Source organism: Dendrobates tinctorius, unplaced genomic scaffold (assembly GCF_039654945.1).
Source record: "Dendrobates tinctorius isolate UK_male_01 unplaced genomic scaffold, ASM3965494v1 ptg000031l, whole genome shotgun sequence".
Classification (NCBI taxonomy): Eukaryota; Metazoa; Chordata; class Amphibia; order Anura; family Dendrobatidae; genus Dendrobates; species Dendrobates tinctorius.
The window spans coordinates 616,120-636,763 of NW_027361699.1; positions in this window are offsets into that span (position 1 = coordinate 616,120).

The window sequence follows — 20,644 nt, forward strand, 5'->3', positions numbered from 1 at the left end:
AACCCAAGCTACTGCACGTCCACTACACTTTCTCAGCTGTTTCCCCACTGTAGTAACTGACACCTGTCTAAACTGTGCAAACCTTCCTTTCTCTATTCTGACAAGTCTGTCCGTCCGTCAGGTCACCTTCCCTACACTACAGTGGAGATAGAGAGAGGACCCTGCTTGCCACAAGAGCTTACAAACTACAGGGAAGAAAAAGAGAAGACATTGCAACAATAACAGCTTACACTCTACAGAAGAGAAAGGACCCCAGTGACCATGAGAGAGAGACCCATCCAGTGATTCTGGAGATGGAAAACAACTCTCTCATACAAACTGTGGTGCACTTGTAACCACTGATCTGTGATGGCCCAGATACTGACCACAATTGCACAAGGTATGATCCTCTAGATGTTATAGCAGTGGGCCATTATCAACAGGCATGTACGGCTATGCAAAAATACATTAGTCTGCTCTCTCATGATTCAGCAGTGTTTCAAATAGAGCCAGGCGAATGGAATCTCAAAGCGTTCGAACTTGCATAAAGCCATTAATCTCAGGAACTTGAGTTCCTGCAGATCATTCTGCTCTTTTATTATTGCCATAGCTAGAGCTGAATACAAGGGTGTAGCTCCAGCAGAGAGTAGAGGAAGCAGCTGCACCTGGATCCTGGACCAAAGAACACTGCCGCAAAAATGAGAATAATACAAGTGGCACAGTTTAAGCATATTTGTTGTAATAAATTATGCATTGGGGGCATAGAAGCTTCAAATGAAACCCATGTCTGCAGGCCTTGAAACTACAATGATTTGGGCTTCCTACTTGGTGACAGGTCTGTTTGTGACGTTTACATACATTCTCAATTTATGTATTCAATTTTTCCAGTGATGTGAGAAACTGCGATTGTTCCCCTTGTGACCATAAAATGTGCAGCAAAATTTGATTTTCTAAATATAAATATCTCACCTGAGTGATTTTTCTCAAATTACATGTAGCAATTATGTATATGTTAAGAAATTTGTTTTGCAATCTCAGCAGCCTGTGATTTTTCAGGTGAAATAATTCTGCATCTATCTATCTATTTATCTATGAAAAAACTGAAGGCAGCACTCCTTTTCAAAGAGTAAAAAATGTGGTTTTATTTCAGACCCACATGGCTGGCGACGTTTCGGCTCATGCAGAGCCTTTATCAAGCATGAGCCGAAACATGGCCAACCATGTGGGTCTGAAATAAAACCACATTTTTTACTCTTTGAAGAGGAGTGCTGCCTTCAGTTTTTTCATGTGTGAATTTTGGCTTTTGAGATAATTGCTTGGGAGGCCTGTGCACCTGAAGATTTTGGACTGTGCTGTTCCATTTTCTCTTGTTATATCTATCTAACTATCATTATCTATCTATCTATTATCTATCTATCTACCTAGAAAAAGTCCATTTAACTGTAGGTTGATAGCCCGAGAGTGGCATGTACGGTAGACAAAGGACCTATAAGTGGAAGGCCACCTTGCCATGACTGATGGGCATAAATTAATTGGCCAATTTATGCGCTAAAAACCTTCGTTTTGCAAATACTTCTTTTTCTCTATCTATCTATTATCTATCTATCTATCATTCTTTCTTTCTATGTTTCTATCCTGATTTTTATAATATGACTTTAAGTTAATGTTAGATATCCCTAATATATTTTTAGGAAGATGCTTGAGGGCAGTATAGATTCAATAGTTGTCATATCCATAAGATTTACAGTATTTGCAGATCTCACAGGTGAGCTACATGCTGACTCAGTGCCTGTTATTTAAAAGACAGACAGTGGAAGACAATACCCTATCTTCATCTTCCTCCATTGCTCCTCAACAGGAAGCTTTTATTGACAACTTTTTATGAGACATTCAGGGAGTTAGAATTACAGGAAAATCACATATCATTATATGTATGGTTCAGACTGAGTAATAAAAGGGTTGACTTACAGCTCTAAAGAAATTTCTTACATCAGCACATACATATTTATAGAGAAATCACCACTAAACCATGCTATCAAATACAATTGAGAAGAACAGCAATATAGCTTTATACTGTATTTTTGGCGCTTTGTACTTATGTATATGATAGAGTTATAAGAAACCTGTATGAAATATGAAAATGGCATGGCAAATTTGCATATGTATTGAATGACAATAGCAAATCACTGGTAGACTCACCTTTGGGGGAATATAAAAGTGCAGAAATGTATAAAGTATACATCGTTACCAAACCCACACATAATAGCCATTATTATTCTGAAAGTAATAGCTTATAACATGTGGTAAAAATTGACATCAGAGGACGATAGTTAAAATTAAAGGTGTTCTGCATGATTTGAAGAAAGAGCCTCTTATTTTTTATATACTAGACTAGTAATTTGGGCCATGAAATCCTCAAGAGGGTTTAAAGTGCCAGCTTGAGGCCACTTGATTGCATGATTATTAGTCTTGCACTACTAACTAAATAAAAATGTATCCAGAGAATGTTTCTTACTCCTGACAATCTTTAACGTAGTTCACATCATTGCTATTCTCTGTGTGCTTATTCTATGTTGAATGTTATCTTAGGCCGGTTTCACATTAGCGCTTTTTAAGCGCACGCACGGCCGGGGGTAGCTCCGCCCCCGAGCCGACTCTCGGATTTTTCGGATTTTGGCGCGCACGGCGCACCGTCAGAAGTGCGCAGCGCAGGTCAAAGCGCAACTAGCGCACGGCCTGCGCACGATCTGCGCACCCTATGCTAAAAATAGGGTGCGCCGATCGCAGGCGCCGCTGTCCGCTAGGAGGCGGCGCTATAAGCAATGGGCGTGCACGCCGGGCAGAGAGCCGGCTCGGGGGCGGAGCTACCCCCGGCCGTGCGTGCGCTTAAAAAGCGCTAATGTGAAACCGGCCTAAGTCCTTATTTCCAAAATGTCAATTAAAACTCCTTTTTATCAGTAGGTCATTAAAGGGAACCCGTCACATGAAAAATGCTGATACCTGCAGATATGGGGTTAATCAGCAGGTTAATAGTAGAGTTGAGCGTACATGTTAGACAATGATCACCGAATCCGAATTTGCCATATTTGAGCCATTTTTGTATCCTACTCATGCCGAATTTATGTTTGAAGATCGGTTCTGAAAACTCTAGTCCCACTGACTCCAATGACTCTTTTTAATAGCCTTCTGAACCTGCTTAGCTCAGAGCCCTGGTGCTGGAAGGAATAAAGTTTCCTCCTGACAGTGTTCAGGCTTTTTGTATAGAGGGTGGCGGCTGTAACTGTGCCCCAGCACTGACTGACAACTGGTCCTAATGCTGACAGAGCTGTCAGTCAGTGAGAGCCGTGACTGAACCTGTACCAGCACCATCCCCAGATTGAAACCCCGGGCTGGAGCTAGCTGCGGGGCTCAAAGTGCGGGCATCTAGCAGGTTCAGAATGCTATTAGCCTGAAGATTAACGCCATATCTGCAAGTTAGTAGCATTATGCATAATAGGTAGATGAGTTGACCATTGGTGGATGACCCCTTATTAATAGCGCAGTGTAAAGTATAAAAATAATCTGTGTATTATACTCCTGAAATGGTGATATACATAATAAAAAACTGAAATGTATAATTTACAAATACATACGTAAATACATGAAAATCATAGTCCAGATTTATTTCACTTATTTATATAGCTCCATCACATTCCACAGCTTTTTACAGACATTATCATCACTCTCCCCATTGGTGCTCTCAATCTAAATTCCCTATCAGTATGTCTATGGAGTGTGGGAGGAAACCGGAGAACCCATAGGAAATCTACGCAAAGATGGGGAGAACATACAAATACCTTGTATATGTTGTTCTTGATACTATTTGAACTATTGCCAACTACTTGATATGACAAGCGCTGCAAAGCCACAGTGCTAACCGCTAAGCTACAGTGCTGTAAATATATAATATGTACAATATCAAAATATATAGTGATATATAGTTCATTAGGTTGAGAAAAACACTAACCCCCAACAGCCCCTGAGACATTTATTAATGAAAAAAAAATTGCAAGACATGGATAGAAGACAATTTCAGAGATGGGCCCTGGAAACATGGCTGCTATAGGTGTAGCAGGAATACATGTCATATCTTCAGCATTGTTTCATCGGTGAGCTTGTTTGCAGGCTCTATTTAGTGGCTGAATTTACTTATTGGTTTTAGCTTTTTGTCCCTATGCTCTTCCTGTCTCTTGCTCTGCAGTGGTGCATTTTGGGAAGAAGAAGCTCATTACCTCACAGACTGGTGTTCAGAGGACATCCACCATTTTATTCCCCTTCATGTAAGAATTGCTGGTAAGAAGGATTACAAGGTACTTGTTTGCAGCCACCAGACGCCTACTCCCACCCTTTCATTAGTCAGATGCACTTATAAGACGGGATAGCAGGCTGGTTTAACACATATTGTATATAAATTGTTCAGTATTTGCCTCATGTATTTCTGTGTTACCTGTATACCTGTACTGATACCTTGTTATTTCATTGCTCCTAGTTTTACTGAACGTATTTACTAATGTTCAATAAACTGCTCAGACTTCAAGATACAGTCTTCTTACAGTATTGGACTACAGTAGATCAGTTTAGCTGCCTTTCAGACTACACACAAACATCAGGGTAACGTGTAGCGAAGACAAAATAATAAAGCCTGCTTATTTATCAAACAGGATAAAATATCTGAGAGGTCAAATATGGGTGAGAAGTCATCCAACACCCTCTCTGAAGACTTCTCGTATCTTATTGGTTTGATATGTTCTATGTATCTTACGTCATGCGAGTTCACATACATTGTGTTCTGCAGCAGACGGTAGCCTAAGACTGGGTTAACTGTACAGTCCCAGGATGGGAGAAGTTACGTTGGCACATAGGAAGCTTATTCATGGTTGTCAGGGAGTTGATGAATAGCTATTGTACAAATAAGAAGCCATATTGTTTAGAAGAAGGCCAAAAGTGAGAAAGGGTGCTAAGCAAAATAAGTTTTTGAAAGGATAGCAAGTTCCAGATCCAAGTATTCAACAGAAAATGATTTCTTATATGACCGGAGTGCAGAGATTGGAGGAGTATCCAGAAGGTTCCTTTCACCATCAGTGAGCACCAGCCATAGCAATAAACAGAGCTGAGGGAGGCAGAATTCACCTTGGAAACTGAAAGGAATGGGCTACAGACAGACAGCGTATAAACCGGTTCTGGAGGTTTAGAAAAGTCCTTTTCCGACCAGGAAGAAACATGAGGCACTCATTGCAGTAGAGGATAAATAAAGTAGGAACAGAGCTAGAAAGCTTGAGAAATACTCTTGTACTCTTGAATTGCACCTATGCTATCAAAATACCATATTTAATTCTCTCAAAGAAGGAGTCTGTGCTTGACACAGAAGAAATGCCTGTTAAGTATTTTGCATGCTATCAGTCATTCAAGTTATGTTTGAAAATTTCCAGTACACAAGTTTTACTCTTTTAAAAAAAAGACCCTTATCTCACAGATTTGTCAAATATTTTAAAGGTCCCTTATCATCAAACCACTTGTGGCCTGAATATGGGTAAGCAACAAATCCGCAGATCTCACACTCATGGCAGGGTACCGTAACAGGAATCACGAAGCAAACCTCGCCACTAGAGGTTCCTTGCAAACCAAACATGAACTGAGGCCATGCAGTAATGGACCATAAAGGCAATGTAACCAGGAAAGTAGAAATTACCTTTCTTGCGGAACATGCTAAATGCAGGTTGGAGGCCTCTCAGGCCTCACTATATTTTAAACATATAAGACCAAATATTTGAAACAGAGTTAAGATAGGAGAAAAAGAGTCCAGATAGATTCTGATAGAGCCAAAAAAAGCCCTAATTAAAGGCTTAGAATTAGATGTCTCTTTGTAGGCTTTAATTTGAGTATGACAGACTTATTGTCACGGGGTTACCGCGACAGTGTGGAGCCAGAAGACTGCAGCGTCTTATTGCTCCTACTTCAGCACTGAGAAGAAGCAATTCTCCTTCATTTCAAGTGTGTTTATTTCTCCTGACAAAACAGGGATTACCGTATTTTTCGGACTATAAGACGCACCGGATCATAAGGCGCACCCCAATTTCCAGAAGGAAAATAGGGAAAAAAATAATAATGTGTCAAATGGGGGTCTGTCTTAGAGTCCGAATTCAGCTTACCTGGGAAGGGATCCGGCACAGGTGGATGAGTGGTCACAGGGGTCATTCAGTGCTCCAGGCTGGTGCGGTGGCGGTGGCTCTGTGCTGGGGCAGCTGGGTTGGGCTGTGCTGGGGCAGGTGGGCTGTGCTGGGGCAGGTGGGCTGGGCTGGGGCAGCTGGACTGGGCTGGGGCAGCTGGGCTGTGCTGGGGCAGGTGGGCTGTGCTGGGCTGGGGCGGCTGTGCTGGACTGGGGCAGCTGGACTGTGCTGGGGCAGGTGGGCTGGACTGGGGCAGCTGTGCTTGGCTGGGGCAGCTGTGCTGGGGCAGGTGGGCTGGGGCAGGTGGGCTCTGTGGGGTGAGGGTGGCAATGGGCTGTGCTCCGGTGCAGGGGCGGCCGCTCCGCCGGCATTTCCTCGAAGCCCCCGTACATCCATTGCTGGCTGCTGCCATGTTGCGGTGGCCTCCAGGAACATGGACGCTGGGAAGATGGCCACCGGTCCGGGGACGGCGCATGCGCAGGTTCAGATCTCGTCCTGAGATCTCGGGAGGCAAGATTTGAATCTCATCTCCTGAGATCTCGGGACGAGATCTGAACCTGCGCGTGCGCCGTCCCCGGACCGGCGGCCATCTTCCCGGCATCCATGTTTCCGGAGGCCACCGCAACATGGCAGCAGCCAGCAACGGATGTGCGTGGCCCTCTTGGTTTCGAGGAAATGCCGGCGGAGCCCCCCACGGAGCACAGAGAGCCGCTATCCCTGCACCGGAGCACAGCCCGCTGCCACCACCGCACCACAGAGCCATGCAGCACTCGCACCAGCTATGGACGGATGTACCGGTAAGTATATTGCGACCATAAGATGCTCCCCCCACTTTCCCCCAAAATTTTTGGGGAAAAAAGTGCATCTTATGGTCCGAAAAATACGGTAATCGGTCATGTTGGAAATCCCTTTACTCACAGTTGAGCCGCTCCTTTTCCTTTTGTAATCTGGGTTCTGATAAAAATTCTTGTCAGAGCTAGCTTTATTGCTGCATGGCTAACAGAGGGAGAGGAGTTCTTATGAGTGGAGAGTTGGAGGAGTTATCTGTGACTGTTGCTTAGTTTGTATGTGTGGTAATTCCCTATCCTTCTCTATTTTGCTTTTATTCCCCTACCTCCACACCCCAGTGTATTCCTCTGTTATATGTGAGTGAATATTTTGTATTCCTGGAGTTTTCTGTTAACCTTTTTTGTGTTACCTTGTTTGTCGGGTTGGTGTACTACAGTGCACAGTAGCGCCCCTTTTTCCTGGCTGGGGAAGAGAACAGATGGAGAGTTAACTCAGGAGATAAGGCAAGGGTGGAGGCCCAGGCATTTTCACCTGCAGAAGTATCCTGGGGTAGGGTGAGCTAGAGCACCCCCTAGTGTTAGGGACAGGGAAGGAGCCCCTGGTCCTGTGTCACCTGACGCTGTGTCATGACACTTATATTGACCTGGTTCTGGAGTATGACAGTTTTATTAGCTAGGATGATACTTTCTCACCGTTCTGGGGGTGAACATTTTTGACATGGCATGAGGAAGCCTGCAGCAGCGCCTGTCAGATCGCTGATCTGACACAGCACTGTGTGAAGTGTCAGATCAGCAATCTGATACTTTACAGTAATGTCCCCCAGGGACAAAGTAATAAAGTAAAAAAAGTCTAAAAATAATTTATAAATATCACTAAATAAATAATAAAAAAAACCCTAATAAATTCATTTTTTGGAAATAAAAAAAAAATAAAAGTACACATATTTAGTATCGCCACGTCCGTAACGACCCACCCAATAAAACTGTCCCACTAGTTAACCCCTTTAGTGAACCCCTTAAAAAATAAAAAAAAAACATAGCAAAAATTAATGCTTTATCATCATACTGCCGAACAAAAAGTGCAATAACACGTGATCAAAAAGACGGATATAAATAACCATGGTAGAGCTGAAAACGTCATACAGTCCTGCAAATAACAAGCCGCACATAGCGTCATCAGCGAAAAAATAAAAAAGTTATAGCTCACAGAATAAAGCAATGCAAAAATAATTATTTTTTATATAAAATTGTTTTCATTGCATAAAAGCGCCAAAACATAAAAAAGTCATAAAAGAGTTATTGCTGTAATCATACTGACCCAAAGAATAAAATTGCTTTATCAATTTTACCACATGCGGAATGGTGTAAACGCACCTCCCAAAAGAAATTAATGAAATGCTGGTTTTTGTTCATTCTGCGCCCCAAAAATTGGAATAAAAATTGATCAAAAAATGTCATGTGCCCGAAAATGGTACCAATAAAAACATCAACTCGTCTCGCAAAAAATAAGACCTCACATGACTTGGTGGGTCAAAATATGGAAAAATTATAGCTCTCAAAATGTGGTGATGCAAAAACTATTTTTACAATAAAAAGCGTATTTTAGAGTATGACAGCTGCCAAACATAAAAACCCACCATAAATAGTAAATCAAATCCCACTTTATCCCCCTTAGGGAAAAATAATAAAATTTAAAAAAATGTATTTATTTCCATTTTCCCATTAGGGTTAGGGTTAGGGCTAGGACTAGGGTTAGGGTTAGGGCTAGGGTTGGGGCTAGGGTTAGAGGTGTGTTGGAGTTAGAATTGGGGGGTTTCCACTGTTTAGGCACATCAGGTGCTCTCCAAACGCAACATGGCATCTGATCTCATTTCCAGCCAATTCTGCGTTGAAAAAGTCATACGGTGCCCCATCCCTTCCAAGCTCTGCCATGTGCCCAAACAATGATTTACCCCCACATATGGGGTATCAGTCTACTCAGGACAAATTGCACACCAACTTTTGGGGTCCAGTTTCTCCTGTTACCCTTGGGAAAATAAAAATTGGGGGCAAAATATCATTTTTTGGGAAAAAAATATGATATTTTTATGGCTCTACATTATAAACGTCTGTGAAGCACTTGGGGGTTCAAAGTGCTCACCACACATCTAGATAAGTTCCTTGGGGTGTCTAGTTTCCAAAATGGGGTCACTTGTGGGGATGTCCACAGTTTAGGCACATCAGCGGCTCTCAAAAAGCAACATGACACCCGCAGACCATTGCATCAAAGTCTGCATTCCAAAACGTCACTACTTCCCTTCCAAGCCCTGACGTGTGCCCATACAGTAGTTTTCTCCCACATATGGGATATCAGCATACTCAGGACAAATTGGAAACCAACTTTGGGGGTCCAATTTCTCCTGTTACCCTTGGGAAAATAAAAAAAATTGGGGACTAAAAGATAATGTTTGTGGAAAAAATATGATTTTTTTATTTTCACGCCCGCGCGTTATAGACTTCTGTGAAACAATTGGGGGTTCAAAGTGCTCACCACACATCTAGATAAGTTCATTGGGGGGGTCTAGTTTGTAAAATGGTGTAATTTTTGGGGGGTTTCCACTGTTTTGGCACATCAGGGGCTTCCCAAACGCGGCATGGCGTCCGATCTCAATTCCAGCCAAAAAAGTCAAATGACGCTGCTTCCCTTCTGAGCTCTGCCATGCACCCAAATAGTGGTTTACCCTCATATGTGGGGTATTAGCGTACTCAGGACAAATTGCACAATAACTTTTAGGGTCCTTTTACCCTTGGGAAAATAAAAATTGGGGGTAAAAAGATCATTTTTCTGGAAAAAATATGATTTTTTAATTTTACGGCTGTATGTTATAAACTTCAGTGAAGCCCTTGGGGGGGTTCAAAGTTCTCACCACACATCTAGATAAGTTCCTTGGGGGGTCTAGTTTCCAAAATGGTGTCATTTGTGGGGGATGTCCACTGTTTTCGCACATCAGGGGCTCTCCAAATGTGACATGGCGTCCGATCTGATTTCCAGCCAATTTTGCAGTGAAAAAGTCAAACGGCGCTCTTTCCCTTCTGAGCTCTGCCATGCGCCGACACAGTGGTTCCCGCCACATATCAGGTATTAGCGTACTCAGGATAAATTGCACAATAACTTTTGTAGTCCAATTTCTCCTGTTACCCTTGGTAAAATAAAAAAAATTGGACCTGAATTATTTTTTTTGTGAAAAAAAGTTTAATGTTCATTTTTTTTTTTTAAACATTCAAAAAATTCCTGTGAAACACCTGAAGGGTTAATAAACTTCTTGAATCTGATTTTGAGCTCCTTGAGGGGTGCACTTTTTAGAATGTTGTCACTTTGGGGTATTTTCTATCATATAGACCCCTCAAAGTGACTTCAAATGTGATATGGTGTTGTAAAAATGAAAAATCGCTGGTTAAATTTTAACCCTTATAACTTCCTAACGAAAAAAAATTTTGGATCCCAAATTGTGCTGATGTAAAGGAAACACATGGGAAATGTTACTTATTAAGTTTTTTATTTGCCATATCTCTGTGATTAAACGGCATAAAAATTAAAATTTGGAAAATTGAGAAATTTTCAAAATTTTCACCAAATTTCTGTTTTTTCCACAAATAAATGCAAGTTATATCAATGAAATTTTACCACTAACATGAAGAAAACTGCCATAATCACTGGGATCCATGGAAGTGTTCTAGAGTTATTACCTCATAAAGGGACAGTGGTAAGAATTGTAAAAATTGGCCCGGTCATTAACGTGCAAACCACCCTTGGGGGTGAAGGGGTTAAAGCTCTTGTACTTTTTGAAAAGAATATGTGGAACAGCAAGTTACATGAACCTGGTGCCCTGCGTCGTTACCGCCACAAAAGGGTTAAATATGTACTGTTTTGCATGTGTTTTGTGAGCAATGGGAGTTATGCTTTCTCTGCTAGAGACCACAACACACACATAATTGTCCTCCTTCACTTGTCTGAAGCTTAGAGCTTTGCAGACACACCCTAACTGGTAGGGGGGAGGAGTTGAGACTTGTTGTTTTCAGTGTGGAGAAGAAAAACGCTCTTGGGAGCCATTAGACATGTACTCGACCAAGGAGTGAGAGCTAAGAAGCATCAGGGTGTCAGCCCCTAGACCATCCATGCTTTCAGAGCAGGGTGGTAAGCTGAGAGACTGTGTGGGATTATACAACCAACAGCATTGTGTTTTCCCCGGGAAAACTGCAATGAGCTAGGATCAGTGAAGGATTGTGCAAGAGGGAACTTGAGCTGCCTCACAAAGGATCCAAGCTGCAAGTTGCCAAAGGAGAAATACACAGTGAGTAGAGGCTATATCGGAAGTTTTAGACTCTGGGAAGCCTTGGTCCCAAAAGAGATTAGAATATCAGGGAGCTTACACTGAATCACAAGCAGATTGAAGGATAGCTCCCATTCTTCAGAGCAGACTGTAGCCTGGTGAGAGTTGAAATATCTCCTTTGAACTGCACCTGAACTACAGTAAATGAAAAAGTGATTTTCCTTGTCTCCTGCCTTATTATTCCGTGCCTTTTACTTCCATCACAATTTCTGGGGGTCTGCCCTGGTTGGAGAGGGTTTAACATCTGCACTGCCATCACCACCTACTCCCCCAGGGATCATCTGCAGTGCCGGCTATACTACAGTCGAATACTCCAACTCGCGTCACGAATCACTACATAAACTTTATTCTCTAATCAATACTCCCCTTTTACATGACCGCCTGAGGCCATGGACCGGGTCACTGCCACTGTGACATTTCCCATTGAAGTTAATAGGCTCGGTACCGAGTATCCCACGGCCTCTGGGGCGCATCACTATGACATAATTTAAGCTAAGGGTAAGCGCCAGAATGAGTCTAAGGATTTTTTTCTACTGATTCCATGCAAAATTACGGTAATTCGTAATACAGACATTACTACCATATGTTAATATCTGAACTATTTATGGAGCATGTTAAAATTCATTTGTCTCATAATTGATTAATTAACATTTTGCCTGTGCATTACTATTACAGAGAATAAGTATGTAATGCAATTTGTTCATTCTCCCAGTGGAATACGTAGTAATGTTTCTACACTCCATATGCAGGAGAGTCAGAGCTGGGCATTTTCAGCATATAAACAGGGAAAGAGCAGTGTTCGGAATAAAGATAAGGATGGTGGCACAGTGACAATGAATTGGGCATATGTTTGTGGCTTCATTGCTGTATTAGGATATTGTTCTAATCTGCCAAAGAAATAAAAAAAATGTAACAAACGGAGTTCAAGCTAACAGATTGCATTTTGTGATATGTCTATTCAGAAACCACAATGTAAAATATAACCTTCTGTTCCAAGCTCTAATCGCTGCAAACAATATAATGGCATTCCTTAAACAACTAACTGCTGTGGATTGCTTATAATCAGGAGGGCTTTATTGCATTGTCATAAATTGTTCATTAAGGCTAAGTGCACACGTACCGGAACTCTCGCGGAAATTACCGCGAGAATTCCGGAATTCCAGTCCGCGGGAAAATCGCATTTTAAATTCCCGCGATTTTCCCGCGGAAAAACTAGCATTTTGCAAGCGTATTTAGCTTGCAAAATGCTAGCGTTCTCCAAGCGATCTGGAGCATCGCTTGGAGAACTGATTGACAGATTGGTCACACTCGTCAAACATAGTGTTTGACGAGTGTGACCAACTTTTTACTACTGAGGCCGCCTATGCAGCATCAGTAGTAAAAGATAAAATGTAAAAAAAAATAAAAAATAGTGTTATTCTCACCCTCCGACGTCCCGCGCAGCCGTTCCCAGTAATCCTTTGCGAAAATGCCCGCGATGGCGTCTGTTCTCGCGGGATCGCGATGTCTCGCGGTAATTCGCGATGACGTCACGCGAATGACCGCGAGACTTCACGATCCCGCGAGAACGGACGCCATCGCGGGCATTTTCGCAAAGGACTACTGGGAACGGGAGCGTGAAGAGAAGCGGGAAGACTGCGCTGGACGTCGGAGGGTGAGAATAACAATATTTTTTATTTTTAAATTCTATTTTTTACAGGGGTATGGTACCCAAAGCCCGGAGGACAGTCTCCTCTCCTCCGGACCGTGGGTACCATCCGCAAATGTTCTGCTTACTTTCCTCATGATTTGCACAGCCACATGCGGGAAGTAAGCGGAACAATGCATTCCTATGGGTGCGGGATCGCCGCGATTCCGCAAATTAATGAGCATGCTGCGGTTTTTACCGCAAAGCGATTCCGCCGCGGTAAAAACCGCAGCATTAGCACAGCATTGCGGAATCCCATAGGAATGCATGGGATGCTTATTTTTCGCGTTTTCGCGGCAAAATCGCGCTGTTAAAACAGCCGCGGAAACGCGAAAAAAACGCCACGTGTGAACTCAGCCTAAGATAACTTACCATATAATATTTTGTATATTGCAACTGATATAGTCACAGCCCAAATGTAGGGTACATATTAGGGTTGAGCGAAACGGGTCGGTCAAATTGATAAGTCGCCGATAGAGATGAGTGACTTTGCCTTTTTTAGGGTCGAGTCGGGATTCATGAAACCCGACTTTCGCAAAAGTCGGGTAGAACGAAATCGGCCGACTATAGCGAAAAGTAAGAGGCCGATTGAAACATGAAACCCAATGCATGTCAATGGGGAATCAAAGTCGGTAGGGAGTGGAGGACAGTAAACACACCTACAATGCTCATTTCAATGCCAAAAACATCAATTCTTATTACGGAAGCTTGTCAACCTTAATTTACTTCATAATAATAGTTACGCATTGAATACTAGGGGTTATTTGGCTAAAGTTGCTGGGGGGTAGGGCTGGCTCCAGGTTTTCGTGTGCCCTGGGCCAAAGAGTGTCATTGCACCCCTTTAACACATACCACAACTCATGATGCTCCGATACGGCACATAAATATAGGTATATTCAGGCCAGGTGTCCAGTTTAGAGGCCCAATAGTCAAAGGGGAATGACCTGTGAGGGAGAACACCGATATGGGAGGAGAAGTAGTTTGGAACCATAGTTGACAATTGCTGTATCCTGTCACTTTTAATCGATGCAGTATTAGCAGTCGTGTGAGCGGTACTTGAGAAATCATTCCACATCATGGTCATTAAACCCCTGTCTCCAACGCCACTTCGGCTATGTGCACCACGAACACCTCTTCCATTGTGCCACTACGGCTCGTGGGAGAACCATCTCCACCGCTGTGTGCTGGGAAAGCCTCAAACAAACGGTTTACCAGAGTGGCTTGTTTGTTAGCCAATATTATCTCTAGGTTCTCCTGTAGCATGATGTTGTATAATTTGGCTTTGTAGCGTGGATCGAGGATGCTGGCCAGCCAGTAGTCATCATCCCTTATCATTTTGGCAATTCGGGGGTCCCTTTTCAGGATCCCCAAGGCATAATCGCACATGTGGGCCAATGTTCCAGGTGTCAATGATGCACTGCCACTGCTGGGTGGAGGACACTTTCTGGTAAATCCACATCCCTATAGTCATGCACAAACACTGTACCTGACCTTGGAATGCCAACATTTTCTCTTGACCCCTGAGAAGCATCCTCCTGCCCAAAATAATCATCCCCCTCATCCTCCTTCTCTTCCTCTCCTTCCTCTACCTCGTCCAGGACAGTTCCCTGATCAGACAATGGCTGACTGTTGTCAAGGCTTCCCTCCTCCTCCTCCACTACAGACTCCTGATCCTTAATGTGCATCAAACTTTGCATGAGCAGACGCATAACTGGGATGCTCATGCTTATGAAGGCGTCCTCTGTGCTTACCAGTCATGTGCATTCCTCAAAACACTGAAGGACTTTACAGTGGTCTTTCAGCTTTGACCACTGCACACCCGACAATTCCATGTCTTCCCTCAAACTGCCTGACCGTGTATCCTCCCATAAATGCATTACAGCCTGCCTCTGTTCGCACAGCCTCTCCACCATGTGCAGGGTGGAGTTCCACCTTGTTGCAATGTCTATGATTAGACGGTGCTTGGGGAGGTTGAGCAATCGCTGTAGCTTCTGCATACGAGTGGAGTGGACGTTTGAGTGACGGATGTGCGAGCACAGTCTTCGCACCTTATGTAGCAGGGATGTTAACTCCGGAAAATTATTAAGGAAGCACTGCACCACCAGGTTCAAAGTATGAGCAAGGCAAGGTATGTATGTGAGTTTTGCACAGGCTATGGCTGCCACAAAATTACAGCCGTTATCAATGACTACCTTGCCTGTCTCAAGATGTAGACTGCCCAGCCATGACTCAGTTTGTCGCTGCAAGTAGTCGGCCAGTACCTCCACGGTGTGTCTGTTGTCGCCCAAAGACATCATCTTTAACACAGCCTGCTGATGCTTACCACTAGCTGTTCGAAAGTGTGACACATCGTGTGCAACACTGGGAGCTGCAGATGGAGTTTTTGTGCGACTGCGCTCTGTGGACAAGCTTTCGCTGATGGAGGAGGAGGGTCAAAAGCCTACAGCCAACTGTTTCCTATACCGTGGGTTAGGCAGCACTGTTCCACCGCCGCTGTCCCCTGTTGAGCCTGCATCCACCACATTAACCCAGTGCGCAGTGATGACACGTAACGGCCCTGGCCATGCCTACTGGTCCATGCATATGCTATGAGGTGCACCTTTCCACTCACTGACTGTTTTAATGCATGGACAATGCGGTCTTTCACATGCCGGTGTAGGGCAGGGATGGCTTTTCGAGAAAAGAAGTGCCGATTGGGTAGGTCATAGCGTGGGACAGCATAGGCCATGAGCTTGCAGAAAGCTTCTCTTTCAACCAAACGGTAGGGCATCATCTCTAATGAGATTAGTTTGGCAATATAGGCATTCAAACAGAGTGTACGTGGATGAGAGGATGCATACTTTCTTATCCTACTCAGAGTGTCTGGTAGGGTGAGCTGGACTGGAGAGCTGCATATGGGGGAAGTAGCGGTTGACCGGACGGAGTGAGAGGGGGTTGGTGATGGTATTGGTGGATGGCCTAGATTCAGTGTTGTGTTGCAAAACCATTGTGATTCCCTGAGTGCTTTGGCATTGCGACGACACCTCCACATTTAGTGCTGGTGGTGTGCTTAACGGTGGCGGTGGTCTTACAGTGGGGGAAGCGATGGAGCGTTGCTGGCTACCTTCAGTCGGAGCAGGTGCACATGTGCTACCTGAGCTTTTGTAGTCCGTCCACGCTTGCAAGTGCATGTTGATTAAATGTCTAAGCATGCAACTGGTATTCAAATTTCTGAGTTGTTTACCTCGGCTAAAGGTCCTTCCGCACTTCTTACAGGTAACCTTTGCCTCATCAGTAGGATTTTGGACAAAGAAGTGCCACACTGCACTCTTCCTACTATGGTATACATTTTCTGGCCTTGCACGCTGTGCTAAGTTGACCGTCTGGCCAAGCTGTCCTGCAACTCTTTTAGTTTTTGTTCCACGTTTTTGGACAGCCACGGGTCTGCCAGATAACCGCTGCTGTGATGTCAATGCCTGCTGTGTATCCTTCTCCTTATCTGAACTATTGCCAGCGCCACCCTCCTCCCCCAATGGATGCCAATCCAGGTCAAGAACTGGGTCATCCATCACCTCCTCTTCAAAGTCATCTGCACCTTCCTCTTTACCTTCCTCTGTGACACCGTTTAAGGTGGTATAGTATGCGGGAAGGGGCACCTGAGTTTCATCAGGGTCAGATTCTGGCTCAGTAGACTGCGAGGGCAATGCAGTGCTCTGGGTGAATGTACCAGCAGAATCATCTATCAGTAACATGGAAGTCCACTATATTTCCATTGAAAGATGACAGACCTGAGTGGAGACTTGTTTTTTTGGCTTAAGTTGAACCTTTAATTGGTAACATTTTACGCAACATTTTGGATCACCTTTACACTGTGCACTAAGCACTTGCATTGGAGTTTCCATTTAAATCTCTGAATGGTGTGATTCAGATGAAAACCCTGACATGTCCATTCACTATAATGAGGCAGCAGAGTTACTCTGGTCTCTGTTCAGCGGTGTCCTGCTTTTCAGATGTAGAAAAAAAAATGATCGACCGCGCTTTTGTTTACGATTAAAAAGAAGCACCACCAAATCATAGGCCAGCTGGCATCCACAGTTTCTCCTCCCTCATTATTGAGACTTTTCCACCTGGGATTCCATCTGAATCAAGTGTTTCAGAGATTTACATGAAAAGCCTGACGTAAGCGCTCAGCATAGACCATAGGATAGGCGCCAAGTCTTAAGGCCCCGTCACAGACAGCGATCTCTCTAGCGAGATCACTGATTTTGTGATGCCACAGCGATCTCGCCAACGAGATCGCTGTGTGTGACGGGGATCAGCGACTGGCCCCCCCGCCGGGTATCGCTGATCATACTCGATCGGCCTGGGCCATTTTTTGATCCCTGGTCTCCCGCTGGCCAGCGCGTATCGCTGCATGAGGCAGCAGGAGCCAACGATCAGCGAGGCTCCCAGCGCTCTAAGCAGGCGCTGGAAGCTGGTCTCTAAGGTAAATATCGGGTTACTAAGCGGCGCACGTCACTTAGTTACCCGATGTGTACCTTAGAAACCTGCGTGCTGGCAGCTCCTGGCGCGAGCACGCAGATTTCTACGGCACACATCGGGTAACTAAGTGACACGGGCCGCTTAGTAACCCGATATTTACCTTAGATACCAGCATCCTCACTGGTGCTGATTGCTGGTGAAGCTTCCTGTTTGGCAGCTCACCAGCGATAATGTAGTGATGCACCAGCGATCCTGACAAGGTCGTATTATTGTCGGGATCACTGGTGCATCTTTATGTTTGACGGGGCCTTTACTGCGATCCTTGAGAGGAAGAGTAACCAATTAACATTAGGTCAAGAAGTGGTTTTGTGTTGTGAGTTCATTTTTCCCTTCACTATTGAGGTCTGATGAACTCCCTCCTCTGGTGAAGGAAGGTAGTGAGGCTGATTATCAGACACCTGGGCAGCTAGATGATGACTGAGTGGCTGGAATTGAGGACTGGATATAAGGCTGCCGACGCCCTTCTTCCTGGCTGGTGATTTTCCTGCTGGATTCTTGGAGACCAGTCTGATTCCTGCATCTCAAAGCTAAGTTTTTCTGCTCTGCTTTGTACTCTTCTGTTTTGTTTTTTGTCTTGCCTTGTTTTTTGGGAGTTCTGCCATCCCCGGCCGGGGGTGAGCTGAATTCCATTTTTGTCTCTGATCTGTCGATCTTTTGCTCTGTTTTCAGAATATACCTGAGTGCTGATATAGTCTTTTGAAGCCTAGCGACTTCAGGGCCTATTTTTCCTATCAGTCGGTTGGCTCATTTTTATAGGGTTTTTGCGGATGGCAGACAGCAGCTTTCCTATCCTGTCCTATGTAGTTAGATTGGGCCCCATCATTTGCTCAACCTATCTTTCTGTGTTAGTGTTTTCATCTTGCTTCACCGTCATTATATGTTGGGGGCTGCCTATTGCTTTGGGGTCTGCTCTGGGGCAGTTAAGTTTTTCCCCTTTCTGTCTTTAGGCTATAAAGTTCTCCGGCTGTGAACGAGGGGTCTAGGGCACCGTAGTAACCCCCCACGGCTACTACTAGTGTTGTGGATAGGTTCAGGGGTCTGCAATCCGATAGCTGCCAACCTCTCTGGTTTTTCTGGACTTAGTTGGTATTTTGTTTTTTCCTCCTTCGGTGACTCATCATAACAGAATCACCAGCCTTACCGCAGATCCTAGGGTACTCAATAGCAGGAGAGAATTTTTTTTGTGTGCATATTTTTTCCTCTATATCTCTGAGGCCATAGGGGGAATTTTTCTCTCAATGGAGATGAAGCAATTGTCTGATCGTGTGGAGCAGCTCGCTGCTGAAGTGTGGGGAATTTCCGCCTATCTTGCTCATTCACATGCTGCTGAACCAAAGATTCCAACTCCGGATGTGTTTTTTGGGATCGGTCTAAATTCTTGAATTTCAAAAATAATTGTAAATTATTTTTTGCCTTGAAGCCTAACTCGTCTGGGAACTCAGCGCAGCAGGTTAAAATTGTCATCTCTTTGCTGCGCGGCGATCCCCAGGATTGGGCGTTTTCTTTGAAACCTAATGATCCTATTCTGAATAATGTGAACGCATTTTTTCAGGCCTTGGGGTTGTTGTATGATGAACCTAATGCTATTGATCAGGCTGAAAAGACCCTGTTGGCATTAAGCCAGGGTCGGGATTTGGCAGAGTTGTACTGTCAAAAATTCCGAAAGTGGGCGGTCCTTACTACCTGGAATGATAATGCCTTGGCAGCTCTCTTTCGGAAGGGTTTATCAGAAACTGTAAAAGATATTATGGTGGGATTTCCTGTTCCCTCTGGTCTTGACGATTCTGTCATTAGCCATTCAGGTGGATCGGCGTTTACGTGAACGCAAAACTACACGAGAGATGTTGCCACCTGTTGAACAAATGTCTGAACCTATGCAATGTGATAGAGTTTTGTCTAGGGCGCAACGTCAGGAGTTCAGAAGGCGTAATAAGCTGTGTTTTTTTTGTGGAGATGCCTCGCATATTATTTCTGTCTGCCCTAAACGAGAGAAACATTGTGCACACACGTTTTCTGTGGGTGGTGTTCAACCTAAGTTTCTTCTGGCAATTACTCTGATCTGCTCCCTGTCCACATTTTCCACCAAGGCTTTTGTGGATTCAGGAGCAGCTCTTAACCTGATGGACTTGGATTTTGCTAAACGTTGTGGATTTCCTATGACACCTCTGCGGACGCCTATCCCTTTGAGGGGTATTGATGCTACTCCTTTGGCAAAGAATAAACCTCAGTTTTGGACCCAGGTGGTAATACGGGTCGCCCCAGACCATCAAGAAAATTGCAGATTTTTGGTGTTGCATAATTTGCATGATACCATTGTTCTGGGGTTTCCCTGGTTGCAAATCCATAATCCAGTTCTGGATTGGAAATCTTTGTCTGTGGTGAGTTGGGGTTGTCGGTGTGCCCTTATCGATGCTCCTGTTTTCTCCACCTCTCCCCAGTCGCATGATGTTCCTGACTATTTGGCTGACTTTTATGATGTATTTAGTGAGAATGAGTCTGTGTCTTTGCCTCCTCAGAGGAGTTATGACTGTGCAATTGAGCTGAACCCGGGGTGTAAATTCCCCAAGGGTCGGCTTTTCAATTTATCTGTACCCGAGCACGAGGCTATGCGATCCTATATTAAGGAGGCATTAGAGAAGGGTCATATTAGACCATCCTCTTCACCCTTAGGTGCTCGGTTTTTTTTTTTCGTGGCTAAAAAGGATGGTTCATTAAGGCCTTGTATTGACTATCGTGCCCTCAACAAAATTACTGTTAAATATCAGTATCCGTTACCCCTGATTTCTGATCTATTCTCCAGAGTTAAAGGTGCTTGCTGGTTTACCAAGCTTGACCTCAGGGGGGCGTATAATCTTATTCGCATTAAGCATGGGGATGAATGGAAGACGGCGTTTAATACTCCGGAGGGACATTTTGAGTACCTGGTGATGCCTTTTGGGCTCACTAATGCCCCTTCTGTCTTCCAGTGCTTCATGAACGATATATTCCGAGACTTTGTGGATAAATTTTTGATTATCTATTTGGATGATATTTTGATCTTCTCCAAGAATTGGGACAGTCATGTGGAACATGTTCGGACTGTGTTCCGGATTT